This window comes from Panthera onca, chromosome C1 (assembly GCF_046562875.1).
Source record: "Panthera onca isolate mPanOnc1 chromosome C1, mPanOnc1 haplotype 2, whole genome shotgun sequence".
NCBI lineage: Eukaryota > Metazoa > Chordata > Mammalia > Carnivora > Felidae > Panthera > Panthera onca.
This window is the reverse complement of record NC_138346.1, coordinates 140,280,619-140,297,578: the sequence shown is the minus strand read 5'-3', so window position 1 is coordinate 140,297,578 and position 16,960 is coordinate 140,280,619. Positions and strand designations below refer to the sequence as shown.

Sequence of the window (16,960 nt, the reverse complement as noted above, 5' to 3'; positions counted from 1 at the left end):
TAAACAAAACAAAACAAAACAACCCACAAAAAACCAAACTGGTTTTTATGGGTTAATTCACCTATTTGAAAACATGTTTATAAGTGAAGCCCTAAACTGATTTGAGAAGCATAAGCTTCACTTATCATTTTAGTTTTCACGAATAATAATACATAATAAGAATGAGGACAGGAGCGCCTGGGTGGCTCAGTCGGCTGAGCGTCCGACTTCGGCTCAGGTCATGATCTCACGGTTTGTGAGTTCGAGCTCCGTGTCGGGCTCTGTGCTGACAGCTCAGAGCCTAGAGCCTGCTTGGATTCTGTGTCTCGCTCTCTCTCTGCCCCTCCCCTGCTCACACTCTGTCTCTCTCTGTCTCAAAAATGAATAAAACATTAAAAAAACTTATAAAAAAAAAGAATGAGGAGACACTCCTAACTGAAAATGAGCACTAGTGAGCTAGATTATGGTTTGGGAACAGGAGAACCCAGCAAACACTCAGCAGTGGGAGCGAGCCATTGTTAGAGAAGGCTGTCATGCAGTTAGTGGTGATTTTTTTCCCCTTCTTAAAGAGTTTCTTTCTGCTTGACCTGGTCTTCATTTACATTTTAATTTTGGAATTTTTTTCTGATAGAAACATCATATAGAACAATAAAAATAGGGTTAACTTGTTCTTTTTGAAGGAAGGCAGATTACTGAAGTGAGAGAGCCCAGCCACATCCCCAAACTGCAAAATTTGTACTGTCCAACTAGAAATAAAAGTCTGTGGCATCCTGTTCTCCAGTATTACATATCCATATTTTCTGCTCTTGCAACCTTGCAAATGTCATCTTATTCCAAAGAGTGCCTTACTGGGGCTCCTGGGTGGCTCAGGCGGTTGAGCATCCAATTCCTGATTTTGGCTCACGTCATAGTCCCAGGGTCGTGGGAGTGAGTGTGGAGCCTGCTTGAGATTCTCTGTCTCTGTCTCTCTCTGTCTCTCTCTGTCTCTGTCTGTCCCCCTATCCCCTGCTCTCTTTCTCTCTGTCTCAAACAAAAATAAAATAAAATAAAAAAATAAAGAGTGCTGTATTGATAGTGCAATTTTCTGGTAAACTGAAATCTTCCCTCTCTCTTTCAGTCTTTTCTTTCTCTGCCCCCGCTCTTTCTTTCTCTCCTTCTCTCTTCTTTCAAACACACACCAACACGCACACACAGACACACACAACTGTATTACTAGTATAGTAAGGCTGCTTTGCCTGCCATTTGCCCTGGGTATGGACCTGACCACTGAAGGAAGACTCTGTCCTGACCCTAGTGATACTTGTTATTTGATTTCTTAAATTAATTTTTTATTTGTAATCTCAGGTTTTGTTGACCTTGGAGAACTCTCTGAAAGAGCAATCTGAGAACCGATTTCAGTGTGTAGACAGGCCTATGGAGAATACGAAATAATAGTGTAGTCTGATAGGTCAAATTTTGGATTCATATTTCAAAGGTCAGAAGTGCAAATTCCATTAAGGTTGTACTTATGATAAAATTTCCTTTAACTCATTTTTTTTTATCTTTAGTTTGGAAATCTAGAAGATGATCTATGATCCAGAATATTTCCTATGTTAGGAAAAAAAGCTGAGTTGTAAAAATAAATATAATGATTATGGCTAAAAATAAGATCTTATTACACTGAAATTTCGTTGAGTTCAATACGAAACAAGGGTTCAGCGGTGAATGGACAGATTTGCAATTGAAAATGCTCCTTTGGAAAAAATTAGAACCCTAATGTCACCAACAGAATTTCTGCTACACTCTTGATGTGACAGACTGGCCCGGTTTCACACAAGCTCTGGGATGTGGGTATGAGTTGGCTCAGGAAGTCTTGGGTGTGGGATGGTAGCTATGTTAGTTTCTAACAATTCAGTCCATAGCATTGTGCGGTTGCCCCCCCCCCCCCCCGCCGCCAAATCCTTGTCCTTCTCACATACAAAATACATTCATTCCCTCCCAACAGCCCCCAGTGTTGAAACTTAATCCAGCATCAACTTGAAAGTCTAAAGTCCACTGTCTCGTGTAAATATCATCTAAGACAGATATGGCTGAGACGTGTGGTATGATTCATCCTGAGGCAGAATTCCTCTCCAGCTGTGAGCCTGTGAAATCAGACAAGTTGTGTGCTTCCAAAATACAACGGTGGGACAAGCAGAAAATATATATTGCTGTTCCAAAGGGAGACGTTGGAAAGAAGAAAGGGGTGACAGGTCCCAAGCAAGTCCAAGATCCAGCAAGACAAATTCCAATGGATCTTATGGCTTGAGAATAATCCCCGTTGGCTCGATGTCTCATTTTCTGGGCCTACTGTGGAGGCAACTTCACTCCCACATCTCAGTCCTCCCTGCCCTTCAACTTTGTGAGGTACCACCCTTGGGGGACTGGATTGGGAGAACTCTGGCCCCAGAAACAGAAGAGGCCCCCTACTTTTGGAAACCCAGGAGGAACCAGCCCTAGTCCCTGGGACCGTGGTGGGAGAAGCAATGTTACAACGTCTGAATCCCTTTCAGGGTTCCTTCTTCCCTTCCTTAAGGAATAGTGCACATTCACAGCTGAATAGTTTTATGGGCCAGTCTTGTCAAATCCAGCAAGTCTGGCGGCCTTCCTTCCTTCTGTCCTGCTGTCTCCCTTTGTTCAAAATGGCAGTGTCTTTGCTGGTATAATCCTATTTTCTTTTTATTGAGCCAGGCTGTTGGTGTTATGTTCTGAACATGCATTCTTTCTTTCTTTTTTTTTCTTTTTGCTATATAGACAGGCTGAGAATTTTCCAAACCTTTAAGTTCTTTTCTGCTTAACACTTCCTTCTTCACTTCCTCTTCATTTCTCTCTTCTCACATTTTGCTTTAAGCAGTCAAGAGGCTCCAAGTTGCTCCTTCAACACTCTGCTTAGAAATCTCCAAAGCTAAATATCCAATTTCACTGCTTGCAAGTTCTACCCTCTGCAAACCAGTAGAATACACTTTATAACAAAGACCGTCTTTCCTCCAGTTTCCAATAACACGTCCCACATTTCCAGCTGAGACCTCACCAAAATTGCCCTTAATTGTCCATATCTCTGGCAAGCCGTTACCCAGTTCCGAAGCTGCCCGCATGTGCCTTGGCGTTTCTTACAACAGCATGCCATTTCCTGGCACCACATCTATTTCAACCTCATCTAAACCTAATTACCTTTCAAAGAATCATCTCCAAATATATCAAATTAGGGGAGTAGGACTTCAACACATGAACTGGAGGTGGGGGTGGGGGTGGGGGGATCTGATTCAGTCCTAAGCAATAGAGAAAAGGAAGGGAAAGAAATACTTTTTCCTTTGGCTGCGACTTCCCTGCCTCAGCTCTAGTTGACTCACATTATCTGTGGATGAGGAAGAGCTTGGGAGATTCCTGTGTTCACCTGTCTCCACTCCTAGTTCCACAAACACATGCTTTGTTAATTCTATCATGCTGTGGTCTTGAACAAATTCTCGAATAGTCCTGAAGCACGGTTTTCAGGTTTTCTTGCGGCTGAGTGAATAATGTCAAAGGCTGTGCAGATGATAAAATGTGGATAGAGCTACACCATAAAGGTTTCTGGCAAACCAATAGTGCATGCCCCAAGTAAGCCTATGCAAGTGGTGTCAGTTCATTTTAAATGTCGGAGGCCAAATCGAACATGCTAGACAAGAATTGGCCACACCTGGACTAGATGTTCTCTAAATTATCTTCAAGACTGAACTGTGTGAATTAGCTATAGATACCAACTGTATTTCCTCCTACTCTTCCCATTCTCTGAGACTCAGTGAGGATCAGGAAGCCTGTCCCATCCTTCATCACTTAAAAATATTTATGTAAGATTCTCTGCAGTTGTGGTCAATGAGATTGGATCCTTTTTTCCCCATAGAATCTTCCTTGAGATAGTAAGACCATGATGAGGCAGGTCAGATTTAGGAAGATGGTAAGTCAAAAGCACCCACCATGGGGTGCCGGGTGGCTCAGTCGGTTAAGCGTCCGACTCTTGATTTTGGCTCAGGCCATGATCACACAGTTCATGAGTTCGAGTCCCACATTCGTGCTGCACTGACAGCAAGGAGCCTGCTTGGGATTCTCTCTCTCTGCCCTTCCCCCCCACACTCTCTCTCTAAAAAATAAATGAACATTTTTAAAAAAACACCCACTGAGATATTCAACTCTAATGAAGTCTTGACATTTTAAAAATCTGTTATTACAGTTAACTAGCTGGCTCAATGTCTTCTGGAATACTATCTTTTCTCATCCTCGTTTCTCAAGAAATGGTAATCACTTTTGCTATTGTCATTTTTTTTCCTTTGTAGGAGAATCTTCATGTGGGGTAGAGAGGGAAATCATCTGAAGGTCTGTATATTCCAAACTGTCAGATATTATTGAAGATCAAAGGGCAAGATTATTGATGTCCAAATTGATTGGCTTTCTTGGCATCATGATTCCAGAGCCACTAAACTGATAAAATCAAAAGGGTATTTAATATTGCATATGAACATTTTATACAGAATCAGATGATGGCATGAAATGTAGGCTCATCGTCTCTTTAAAAGGTTGTAAGATTATTTCATAAGATTTCAGATCATCTTTAGGGATTTTATCTGTAGCTAAGTCTGTTGTTTGGGTATTTATGCCACATACAAACCTAAAACCTGGAGTAATTTGGTTTCAAATGAGTGGTGGGGCGGTGGAGGGTGTGTGAAGGTGACTGGATCCAACAAGAAATTCTGCTGGCATCTCGACTGTGACCTCCTGGGGGCAGGAGTGTCTCACTCCTTTGGTTCCTTTGGATTTGGTGATAATTTAGGGATGGCCCTACTGTTTTTTGTTTTCATTTTTGTCTTTTGTTGTTGTTGGTGGTGTTTTTTTCCTGGGTTATAGCAGAACCCAACAGGAAGGATACACTTAAGCAAAGGGGATCCAGATCTTAGGCTCTGAATCATATTCCTTCACCAGGGACTTGCTGGACCTCAGCTCCATGTGTCCCTGGGGAGTTCTTATGAGGACTGGGTGACCATTATTGTTATATTTGCTACTTCCTCTCTTCACTGCTCCCCTCTGGCACACCAGCCCCTCATTCTGTGGCTTGCCAGCTATCACAAGGCCCTTAGCCTCTGGCTGTGGCTGTGAATCCCCTGTGGCTTTGTGAAGTCCCTGACTACCAGGGGTTTACTACTTTTGATTCTGATGATTACCTCCTGAAGGGAGAAAAGGCTCATTTTCCCTTTAGTGTTTATCATTTCTTAGGCCACAGTACAGACAGGCATTGCTTACTGAGTTCTATTCACTGGCCTTAATGGAGTATTATTTCATTTTATCTGAACTTTGGCACAATTTCCCTTCACTGAATTTGGGATAAAAATAAAGGGGTTTTGTATAGTACCATACACAAATCATTCCCCCCAACCAGGGTCCGTACACTGGTCTTTGATGGAATGAAGAACCCCTCGATCTTTCCTCCCTCAAGTTGATTTATGGTGCCATCCAGCACCCCATCCCCCTTTCCCTCTTCCCTTTCCTTTCTTGCTTCCTTCCTCCCTTCTCTCCTTCCTTCTTGATTGCTAATGGATGTGTGGAGGCCAGACCTTGAGGAAAAGATTGAGAACTGGCTCCTGGTTCTGGGGAAAGATGAGGTGAGCAAAGACCAGGAAGCTGCGAGAAGCTTTTGCAGACATTTACTTCTCCAGGCTGCCTCTGGAGAGCGAGCGGCTCACTAATCTCCCCAAGGCGGGGCCACTAAGCATTTGGCTGCATCCTTTGCTGCCCCGGAGACAGGGGCTTGGACTTAGTGTTCAGACTGCCAGACACGGTACTTTAGGAGCATCAACTTGAGGGGAGAGGCATCAGTAAGAGAGGGGGCTGGGGTAAGAACTGTTTTGACGATGACTATTTTTTTCAACTGCAAATAACCCAGAATGGGGTCTGTAATATAAGATGAAGAACTAAGGACAAAATGTAAGCCCTGTTTAATTTACCTGTTTGTCTTTGTGGGTTTACGTTAACCCTTATTATTGAGTCCCCGTAGTACTATTTTCTAATTAAAACATATATGTCTAAAAAAAAAAAAAAAAAAAAAACAAAACATATATGTCTAATGAGTTTTCAGAATAACAAAGCATTTATAATACTCTAATGAAGGGCATTCTTTTCATCTTTATTTACTTAGCAGCATAATCAAGACCAACTTAGAAAGGTTAGCTGTGGTCAGAAGAAATTTATGAAGAGTGGCTATTAAGAGATAGAGCACATGTATGCAGACTGTGTTTAATAATGGTAAGTAGGACGTGTTTATTAAAATGATGCAGGGATTTTATCCCTTCATTCTTGATGTCTCTTAGTACCTGACATTATACTGCTATGGTTTCCATGGAAACAGCACACACTCTTCCTTTCAGCTGTCCTGAAGTTCAAGCCCTGCTGTTGCAATAGAAATTCTCAGGAACACCTCCACTTTTATTAAAAACAAAAATACCAAGTCTATGCAAAAAGTAAAAGCAAAAAAAAAAAAAAGAGGGCAAAAAAAATCCATCGACTATATTGCAGAGAAGAAACGAGAATGTGCAATATTTTCATTAAGAGGGAATCAAGAAACAATTTACTATGCTGGAGGTTGAGAGCATCTGTCATTTCCTTCCCCTAAATTACCTTAGAATTGATCCTCTGGAGCCTGCCTTAACATCTGCACCTTTCATTTCTAATTCAATATATTCTATTTTTAGTTTTCTGGAAATATCTCTTTTACTGATTTAAGAAGTCGTTTCTCTGTGACTCCCCCCAAAAATGTTGATTTCTGTCTATAAGTTGTGACTTTAATAAAGAGAGTTTACATTTAGGATACGATTGTTGGAATAAGACATTTCACATATGTTCACCATGAGGTGGGTCTCCTGTCCATAGTAGCCTTTTGTTTGGTTTATTAGCTAAGATGCTTTGGGTTGCAAGTAACAAAAAACTTAACGTCAATTGTTCCGTATAGGAAAGTGGATTTGTTGGCTTGCGTTACCAAAGCGTCCAGAGGCATGATTTGATCTGGGCTCTGGGTCTGGTCCTCCAAGTGCCAATACAGTCCTCAGGCTGGCTGCTTCACTGTGACAAAATGCCTGATGCAGCTACCCAGATTACACCAGCCTGCCATACAAGAGCCAGAAAATGAGGACATCCTTTTTAGGATCCCCTATGAAATAGCTTCTTTAGATCTATAATTCTGATGGTGTCAAAGGCATGCCCTTGAGTCAATAACTGGGCAGGACAGAGGGTTATGTTGACTGTCCTTGGGCAAGAGACACGTGTTCTATTCCTGGGTCATAAGGGCTGCATGGCAGAGGTATGGATATCAATGTAAAACTTGCGGAGATTACTGAGAGAAGAATGGATAGAGGCTGGAGAAACAGCCACTTTCCACAAATTTTGGAAGAGAAATGTTGCTTAGATGCAATCTCACCTTCTTTCCTATCCCTGATTTAACCTTCCCTGTTTATTCTGATTTAATATTGCAGCCTGCCCTCCCAATCACATTATCTTGTATCACTCTACGCTCTGTTTTCTTGCACAGTACTTAAGACTTTTACCATATTATAAAATTAATGTTTAGGGTGCTTACTGTTACCATGTTTGTTGGTTATTCTGTTCAATGGTGCATTCGAAGCACTTAGTGAATGTCTGGCTTTATAGATATTTGTTGAATAAATGAATGAACTGGATAAATGAATAATTGAATCTGGCAGATACTTTCTGGCCATTTATTAAGCCAATCTGATTGTTCAGATTTTTGACAATTAGAGATAGTGTCCAAAACCCTATTTCTAAGAGATCATTCCCCAGAGATTTTTGTTCCTGCATGTTGTTGGTTGTTGTGCTTCTGTAAGCAGGTGGCAGAAACACCAGCCTGTCTTGGACATTCTGAGAGAGATTTGTTTCAAAAAACCCTTGACTTGGTTGGGAATCAGAATGGTGGGATATATGAAAGGCTTGTTTCTATTGTAAGGACTGTATCTCTCTGCTTTATGCAGCCAAATTCATTCTGGGCTTGAAGGAATTAACTGTGCCTTAGAGGAGTTGTCACCTGGCCGCTTAAGGTGCCAGTGGAGAGGATCTGGTAGCACTTGCCTACAAGCCTCTCTGGACAATTTGAAGTTTTTCTGAGAGAGAGAGAGAGAGAGAGGGTGAGAGAGAGAGAGAGAGAGAGAAAGCATGAGACTGTGAGAGCAGGGGAGGGACAGACAGAGAGGGAGAGGCAGAATCTCAAGCAGGCTCCACGCCCAGCACAGAGCCCAATGCGGGGCTTGATCCCATGACACTGGGATCGTGACATGGGCCAAAACCAAGACTGAGCCACCCAGGTGCCCCTGGACAATTTGAAGTTTAATGTCAGCCTGAAAGCAAGATGTCCTCATTTGAGGGTAAAACCCATCTCTTTCTCTACAGTGGCTATTCAGCTGCGTTCATGTGACTCACGAGTGACCTAAGCAGTTTCTTCACAAAGCACACATGGAGAGCACAGACACAGAGGCAAGTTGGGGGAGAGCCCTGGCAGGTAAATTTTCTGTGCTCAGTGACCTGGGAACAGGAATGAAAAATCCTATTGCTCTTTTGGGAGAAAGGCTAAAATTCACAGTGCTGCTTAGCTTGTCGGCAATCCTTGCTCAGGACATTTTGATTGCTGAGGGCACGTTCTAACTTTCGGTTCAGCTCTGTCTATTGGCCTGTCAAGCATACCTCAGGTGTCATACAATGGGTTCCACTTCAGTACAGTGACCCCATTCTCTACCACTGGGGTGTGAGAGTACAGGATTTAGGATACCACTCACTGGACACCACGTCCCCAGCTCCAGACATAACTTCATCTAATTATTCCAAACAAATGCCTGTTCTGTGGGTTCTCTTGCCTTACACATCAAATCCCAGTGACTTCCAGAGATGGTAACCACACGAATCAATATTGCCATTGTGTTAGATGTAGCACTCCCTGCCAGAAATCCGTCTCACTGTGATGATTACGTAAAAGGTTCTTAGATGGTTTTCTCACCACAATGCTTGACTCTAGGGTTAGATAAAGCTACCTGAAAAGGTCACCTTATTCAGGTGACTATATGCAAGAATCATCTGAGGCCAGTGTAGTATGAAACCTGTTTAATGGCCTATACAGCATGGGCACCAGGCAATCCAAATGGAGGCTGGCCAATGAGCCGAATGTATCAGCCTTGCCAAAGAACTACCTATGTGAGCGGTGATCTCAGCCTCCAGTTCCCCTCACGATCTGCAGATTAAATGATCACTTTTCAGAGTTTTTGTGTGTCATCTCATCTATTTCAACAGGTTACCTCCCTTTTTTCTAAGGGAGGTAAGTGACATGCTTAAGGTCAGAGGTAATCCAAATAAATTCTGGAACCCCATGGGCTCCAATCTGGATATGTTGTCTCAGGCATAGAAACACAACCTAGAAAACCAAAAGTAACCGTACATCTTTCAAACCTTTCATCAGTTCTTCCAGGAAATGACAAAGAGGAACGCGTGTTCTTAATAAACAGCTAAAGTTATCATCTTTTCTCACCACTGCTTCCTTCCTTAGCACATTTCACATAGACTGCAGCTGCTCCTTTACCAGCCTCTCTATTTTCCTCCTGTCACTCTCTCTGAAGGTCTTCCACATGTGTGGGCTCAACGATCCCCCTTCCACTGCTTAAGGGAGCCCAGTGAGGTCTTGCCCAGCAGCCATCTTGGCCATGCTGCGGGAGGAGCCGGGGAACCGGAAGCCATATTCCCCGTGTCCCCAGCAACCTAGACCTTCATATTTGTTAGGGAGAGAAGCACTCAGAGCCCACCGAGAAATGCAGTTCCTGCAGTCTGACAGATCTTGTGACAAATCATTTTTGGAAATTTCGGTCGAACAAAATTCTGAACCTCTTTGCATGTATACCTGCAAAAGCTAGAGTCCAGACCAAACCCTAGAGTTTCTGGGGTCTGTGCAAATGGAGAGAGAATATGTCTCATTTACTGCTGGCACATAGTTAGGACACAGTAAGTATGTATTAAATCCAGGATAAATTGAGAAATAATTTAGGAAGAAAATGACATTAGGAGGGACCAGGTATTGGATAGTTTTTGACTGTCTGCCTGCCAGCCTGCCTGCCTTTTTTTTTTCCCTACCAGAATGATTTGAATTGACCATCTACATTGAAAAACTTCATTGATTGATGGTTTCATTCTTCCATTCGCTTTGTGCAGACCCTTTGTAATTTACTTTTATGTTCGGTCTCTGTTTTCTCTTCCTGTCACTTTGCCCCTCTCTTTTTCACTGCTTGCCTGAGAGTAATTTTCCATCATATTGTTATAGCCAGAGGTCTCTGACAGGGTGGCAGTAAAATGACACAGCTAAGTGATACAGATTTTAATGACTTAATGCCATAATAATTTCTAACAGAAACATAAGTAGAGACAGGGGTGATGTTTTAAAAGACATAAAAATAGGAAGTGGACCATGGACAAGTTGTACCTGAGAAAGAACCGTGGCAGAAATGGGAGCGAGACAGCTACGGACAAAGTTGGCAGAGGCAGGCCCATAAAACAGATGCTGTTAGTAAAGGGGGAAAAGTCACAGAAGAGAAAAATATAGCATTCTGAAAGTATTCGAGAAAGAAAAAAAAGATGACAAAAAGAAAATGTGGACTGGCTTCTTAACAGAGAAAAAGAGAAAATAGGAAATTACAGAAAAAGGACAGAAGGCTTGGCCTGTCTTATGAGCCAGCCAGGCTTGGTGACAAAGGTAACATCCAGAAGAATACTTAAGGTAATAATAGTCAATGAGGAAAGAGCACGGAGAAGCAATGCGCCTCAGAATGCCCAGGGTAGGAAAATCGCTGCAGACCACAAAAGGAGAGAACAGAGGAGTGCAGGCCAGCTGGCAATTATTTCTGAAACCTCGTGGAGGATTATTAGGTTCCTAGGAATTTGAAAAGGGAAAGATACCAAATTGTTATTTTGACAGTGTGATGAAAATGTGTTAAAGTAGGTCACAGAGAATCTGTGGAATTGGTGGGCTTCCTTGGCACCAAGGTAAACTCTTGGTAAAATGAAAAAAGTGGCTAAAAGATAAATGCATAGCTAACTTGCCCACGGGCTCATGTGTGGGTCTCTAAGGGCCGTGGGTCAGATGTCCGCCTCTTTCCATCCCCGCCCCCATTGCGTGAAAGCTGTTTGTTCCTCTGAAGTTGGCTACAAATCCACCTGTGGTAGACCTAAGCGCCTCTCACCGGGGGTGCTGGTTCTCTTCCCTTCTGCGCATGCACGGAAGGACCATACCTCCTCACCCCAGGGCAGATGGGGATGAACTTGTCTGGATGGACGCATTCAAGGGTAAGGTGTGTTTCTCCATATTCTTTCTTCCCCTGTGTTTTAAAATCCAGTGTATTAACAGAACATTTGAGGTATACTAAGGCCAACAGATAGGGAAGTGATCACCACTGTAAAGACAATTTACTTACTCCTGGTTCTCCTGAGAAGGAGGCACATGGTGCCTCGCAGGGTCACACAGGGGGCCCCAGGGTGTGCCACAAAGCAGAGGGAGATGAAGGAACTATGGACCAGGGCTTTTATTGTGGTTCCTGCAAGAAGGAATGAGCGAGGTAGGGTAGGCAGGCCTAGAATTGGCCAGTTTGAATTATTTCAGCAGATCTCAGGGCATAGAAGCTGTCCCTAGTTTTTTGCTCCCTGGACCTGGAGTGATTAGGGCAAGTGGATAGTGGTCCTGGGTGTGAGCGCCTGATAGAAGAGGTGGTTGTGGTGTTGTTTGGTTGGTTTTTATTTATTTTTTTTTATTTGAGAGAGAGAGAGATTGGGGGAAGGGCAGAGGATGAGAGAGAACCCTCTCCCGGTGGAGAGGCCAATGCAGGGCTTGATCTCACCACCCTGGGATCATGACCTGAGCCGAAATCAAGAGTCAGATGGCTTAACCGACTGAGCTACCCAGGTGCCCTGTTTGGTTGATTTTTAATTGAGAGTGCGCCCTAGGGAGGAGGACTCTTCCAGAGGGGTAGGAGGGTGATAAGAGAGGCAGGCGGCCAAAGCCAGGTGACTCAGGCATATTGCTGGGTTGCCCAGAACAAGGCATGTCCAGCATATGCATGTAGGGCAGGTGTTAAAACATCAAGCCGACAGAAGCTAGAAGCATGGTTACTATGTCCTGCCTCAGTGACCATGGTTGCATGTTCCTAAATAATCAAAGCAGCTTGGAGCACTGCCGCTAGGAGCTTATACCCGTTGCATGATTTTGCGTGAGAAATAAACTTTTGTAGTTATGAAGCCACTGAGATTTGAGAGTTATTTATACCACAGCATAACCTAAATTATCCGGACTAATCACTGCCATGCCACTTGCAGTGGGAATGAAGTGAGGTAATCCAAGTAAAATACTTCCTGACACATGATGTAGTCTCAACAGTGTTAGCTATTATTATCATCCTTTGCTAATATTCTTCTGCTGCTTAGTCTGCTCTCTTACTTTTTCCCTGGCACCGGATAAATTAGTATTTATCTCAGATAAGATCAGTTGGCTTGTTGTAATATGTAGCTATAAGCTATATATTCCTGTTCATATTTATCTTCAGAACAAAGGGTAAGGTAGTTATTAATAGAATAACGAATAATAATAACTGCAATAATAATTATGTTATTGTTGTTATTTTTACATTTTAAAGATGAGGAAACTGAAGATCAGAGAAGGCATATAACTTGTCCAAGGTCACATAGCTAGTAAGTGGCTGAGATAGGATTTGCTCCTGTCTGTCAGATTCTAATACCTAGCCCTGACCACAGTATTATGCCACCTCACATGTCCAGGATACCTTACAGATTGGAGAGATTCAATGTAGTGAGATATTTAGCTGAAAACTCTGCAAAAGTAGAGAATCTTCTTGGCACAGAAGCAGCCTTCCAGCGGCACCAGAGTGGCTTAGTTAAACTTCCAACTCTTAGTTTCGGCTCAAGTCATGATCTCAGATTTTGTGAGTTCAAGCCCTGAGTCAGGCTCTGCACTGACAGTGGGGAGCCTGCTTGGGATTCTTTCTCTCCCTCACTCTCTGCCCCTCCCCAGCTCATGCTGTCTCTGTCTTTCACAGAATAAATAAATAAACTTAAAAAAAAATTAAGAAACAACTTTCCATCAGCTTCACTGCCCAATTTGCATTTAAAGGTCCTCCCTAAGCAGCCTACTCTCTAGTCCCTAACGTTGGGAGAAATCGAACGTTGATCCTGAGGCTGGGACCAGATTGTAAAGTTATCCTGCCCAACACACTGCCTTGTTTCAATATGGCTGCTTCAACCTCTTTTACATTCTGCATTCTCTCTCCCACCCGCCTTCGGTCCTTCCCCTGCATACTGCTGATTGACTACTTCCTTCTGCCATTCCCACCTCTGCGACAGAGGAGGGAAGGTCAGCAACCACTTGCTCAATCTCCCTGACAGCTAGGTGGCCACAGGAAATGGCACTGGCCCATGGGACACGAATGGGGTCTTCTAGGAAAGTTATTTCACTTCCTGATGAAAGAGACGAGCATAAGAGGAGACGTTTCTGATACCGCCATTTTTCCCTTGTCCCTGCACTGAAAACAGATGTGATACTTGAAGCCACAGAAGTCATCTTACTACTATGAGGCAAGAAGCATAAGGATAAAAAGCCAAGGCTTGTCAGTGACACACTGAACCAGGCGCAAGAGCCTGAGTTCTGATGTTATCAATGAGCAGCTACATTAAAAACAGCAACCACCAGCCCCCTGGCCTCTACTTATGTAAGAAGAACAAACCTCTTTTTGTTAAAGCTACTGTTGGTCAGGTTTTTCTGTTATTGGCAGCTAAATGTGTTCCTAAATTATATACCATGCCATCATAAATCTTCACATACATCATAAAATACCATACTTGGAATTTATCCTAATTTGTGTATCTAGTTCTCAATTTTGGAGAATTTAGATTACACCATTTTAACTACTTTAAATAATCCCATGTTGAACATCTTTGTATATAAAGCCTTTTCCATATTTATGATTACTTTCTTTACTCAGGATAGAACTTCCTGGAGTAACTTCAGACTCTTGACACATATTAACAAAAAGCTTTACAAAAAAGTGCACTAAATCTCAACATCTTGCCTCTTGTAAGATACCATATTATATGGATTCTATATTTGTTACACAAATTTAAAAAATGGACAATCTAAGCAAATCAGAATGAAACTCTACATTCTAAATTGTGTGCATTTTCCTCCCAGGGGGAAAAAAAAACTGCCTTCATGTGTGTTTCAACTTGTTTGAAAAGTATAAAACAATCTTTCTATAAAATAAAGCATTAATATTATGTAATGGTTGTCTATGAATGGGTTTTTCTTATATTTACCAAGGTGGATGCCCTGGTGAGGCGTTGCAGATGCATTAATTTGGGTAAAAGACTAGACTGAAATCTCACAGGTTTTGTATGGGCTCAAAGGTTGGCACGCTATTTGAAGCATGCAGGTAGGGAACAGGCGAAATGGGTAGGGTTGGGAGACATTGGCCTGGTGCATGTACCTTCCAGACTTCCTCTCATGTATTATCTCACTGTAGTGTTTAAATGATCTCATTACTGATTCCATTTTACACATAAAGAAATGGTAGCCTGGCAATTTAAATCCCTTGCCAAGCTCACAGAAATGGTAGCATTGCTGGGATTGAGCATAGGTCTGATTCTCATGTTTCTGTACTTCCTATGCCTCCTCATCTATAAAAATGGGGGAAAACAGTGGATGGAGAGGCTAACATGACTTTCCTCACACAGAGATGGTCTAGAACCCAGTATGCCATGCACTTTACATTCTAAGCTTTGACTTCTCAAGGGAAGTGGTGAAAACCTAGGGAATGAGATTTAGCAAAGGCACAGCCATACTGGTGTTGTGATTTTCCAAGTGACATTGATGCTGTTGGATTGTAGTGGTTAAGCCACATGTCTCTTACACAGTTTGGGGGATAAAGTTAACCTGATGAAATATCATTTATGATGATGAAGGATTTTCTCAAGGAAGAGATATCTGAGGGAGACAGTACTGTGAGGCTGAGTGGTTAAAACTGCTGTCTCAAGTTTAACAGATCTGGATTCAAGTCCTAGCTTCATCCTGTGTTAGCCATAGGACCCTGGACAAGTTATTTAAATCTCTCTGTGTGTCAATTTTTACAGCTTAAAAATTGGCATAAATAATGGCATAACATAGAAAGTTTTTGTGAGGATTAAATGAGACAAGAAAATGAAACACTGGTCTGTACATACTAAGTGCTCACTAAATCAGACAAGTCCTGGATTGTAATGATTCTATAACTGGATCCATTCCCCTCTTTATTTTCTTATCAAGCTTTATCTCTATGCTGAAAGTGTCTTTAACTTCCCTGGTCACCGTCTGGCTGAATGCCTTGAATCTAGTTTCTGTTCGGCAGACTGAAACTTAGATGCTCTGATTCCAAATGTTCTATTTGGAGAAGGGTGTTTCACACAGAAGTTTTAAAGTAGATCAGTATGGTTGACTTATAGCTTGCCAGCCTGCCTTGCAGTAGGTTGGGGTCATTTCTACCTTAAAGATACAATGCAAGGGGCACCCGGGTGGCTCAGTTGGTTAAGGAACTTCGGCTCGGGTCATGATTTTGTGGTTCATGAGTTCAAGCCCCGCGTCAGGCTCAGTGCCTGGAGCCTCTTCAGATTTCTGCGTGTGTCTCTCTCTCTGCCCCTGCCCTGCTTGCACTCTCTCTCTCTCTCTCTCTCTCTCTCTCTGTCTCTTAAAAATAAACATTTAAAACAAAAGGATACAATGCAAGATTTCAGCAGAGACTTGTGGCTCACTACTCGTTCTTCAGACTCAATTCAAATATCTTTGGCGGTTTCTAATTGCCTAAAACCACTTAAGGTTCTTCTTTGTACATCCAGTCACCAAATATTTATGTGGTTACTTCTGGCAAATGAACTGTGTGTAGAAATGACATGTGTGCTTCTGGGTCAGAACAGCTAGAAGCTAGCTAGGTGCCTCCTCCCTTGTTGAGATGAAGCCACATGTTCCAGATGGTGTAGCTGCAAGATGCACAAGACCTGTCCGGGCCACAATGGGCTTTATGTGAGCAAAATATAAATATTCATTGAGTTAAGTCATCGAGACTTTGGGATTTATTTGTTACTAAATGAAGATTAGGCAAGTAGTTCTCAAAGCGTGGTTCAGGAACCCCTAGGTATCTCTAAGTCCCTTTCAGAGGGTTTGGCAAGTGAAAACAATTTTCATAATAATGTTGAGGTATCATTTGCCTTTTTCACACTCATACTTTCCTGACCGTCAAGCAGAGCTTTCCACATGCTGTATAATGTGTGATGATGTCATTGCTCTGATGTCTAATGGAATGTGTCTTTGTGTATTTCTGTGTTAAAAAATGTTTCTCTTTTCATTTCTAATATGCCAAATATTGATAGTTGTAACCCTCATAAACAAAAGCTCTTTGGGAGTCCTTAACAATCTTTAAGAATGTAAAGGGGTCTTGAGACCAAAGAGTATGAGAACCACTGGATTAGTCTACCTTGCATAATGCAGAAATCATATGGGCAGTTTGAAGTGGGATGTGGTGATCCCAACCTATTTTGTTCTTAAATTTTTTTTAATGTTTACTATTTATTTTTGAAGGAGAGAAAAAGACAGAGCATGAGCAGGGAAGGAGCAGAGAGAGAGGGAGACATAGAATTCGAAGCAGGCTCCAGGTTCTAAGCTGTCAGCACAGAGCCCGATGCAGGGCTCAAACTCAAAAACTATGAGATCATGACCTGAGCCGAAGTTGGACGCTTAACAGACTGAGCCACCCAGGTGCCCCATCTTTTGTTCTTATATTTAATTTTCAAAGCTTTCTTTATGAAGGAAATACACAATCAAAAAAAGCTAATGTACTTTTAATTCAATCAAATACTTGATAAAATAGTT

The 16,960-nt window shown here is 42.3% G+C and overlaps 1 long non-coding RNA gene across 1 annotated transcript in view; it reads left to right on the top strand.

Moving 5' to 3' along the window:
- LOC144617221 (uncharacterized) overlaps window positions 1-8,692 on the top strand; it is a 58,360-nt gene extending 49,668 nt beyond the window's left edge. Inside the window, exons 8-9 of the long non-coding RNA XR_013557478.1 lie at window positions 6,161-6,267; window positions 8,419-8,692. This is a non-coding gene — a long non-coding RNA (uncharacterized LOC144617221). The remainder of the gene's footprint in view (window positions 1-6,160; window positions 6,268-8,418) is intronic.
- Window positions 8,693-16,960: the final 8,268 nt, after the last annotated feature.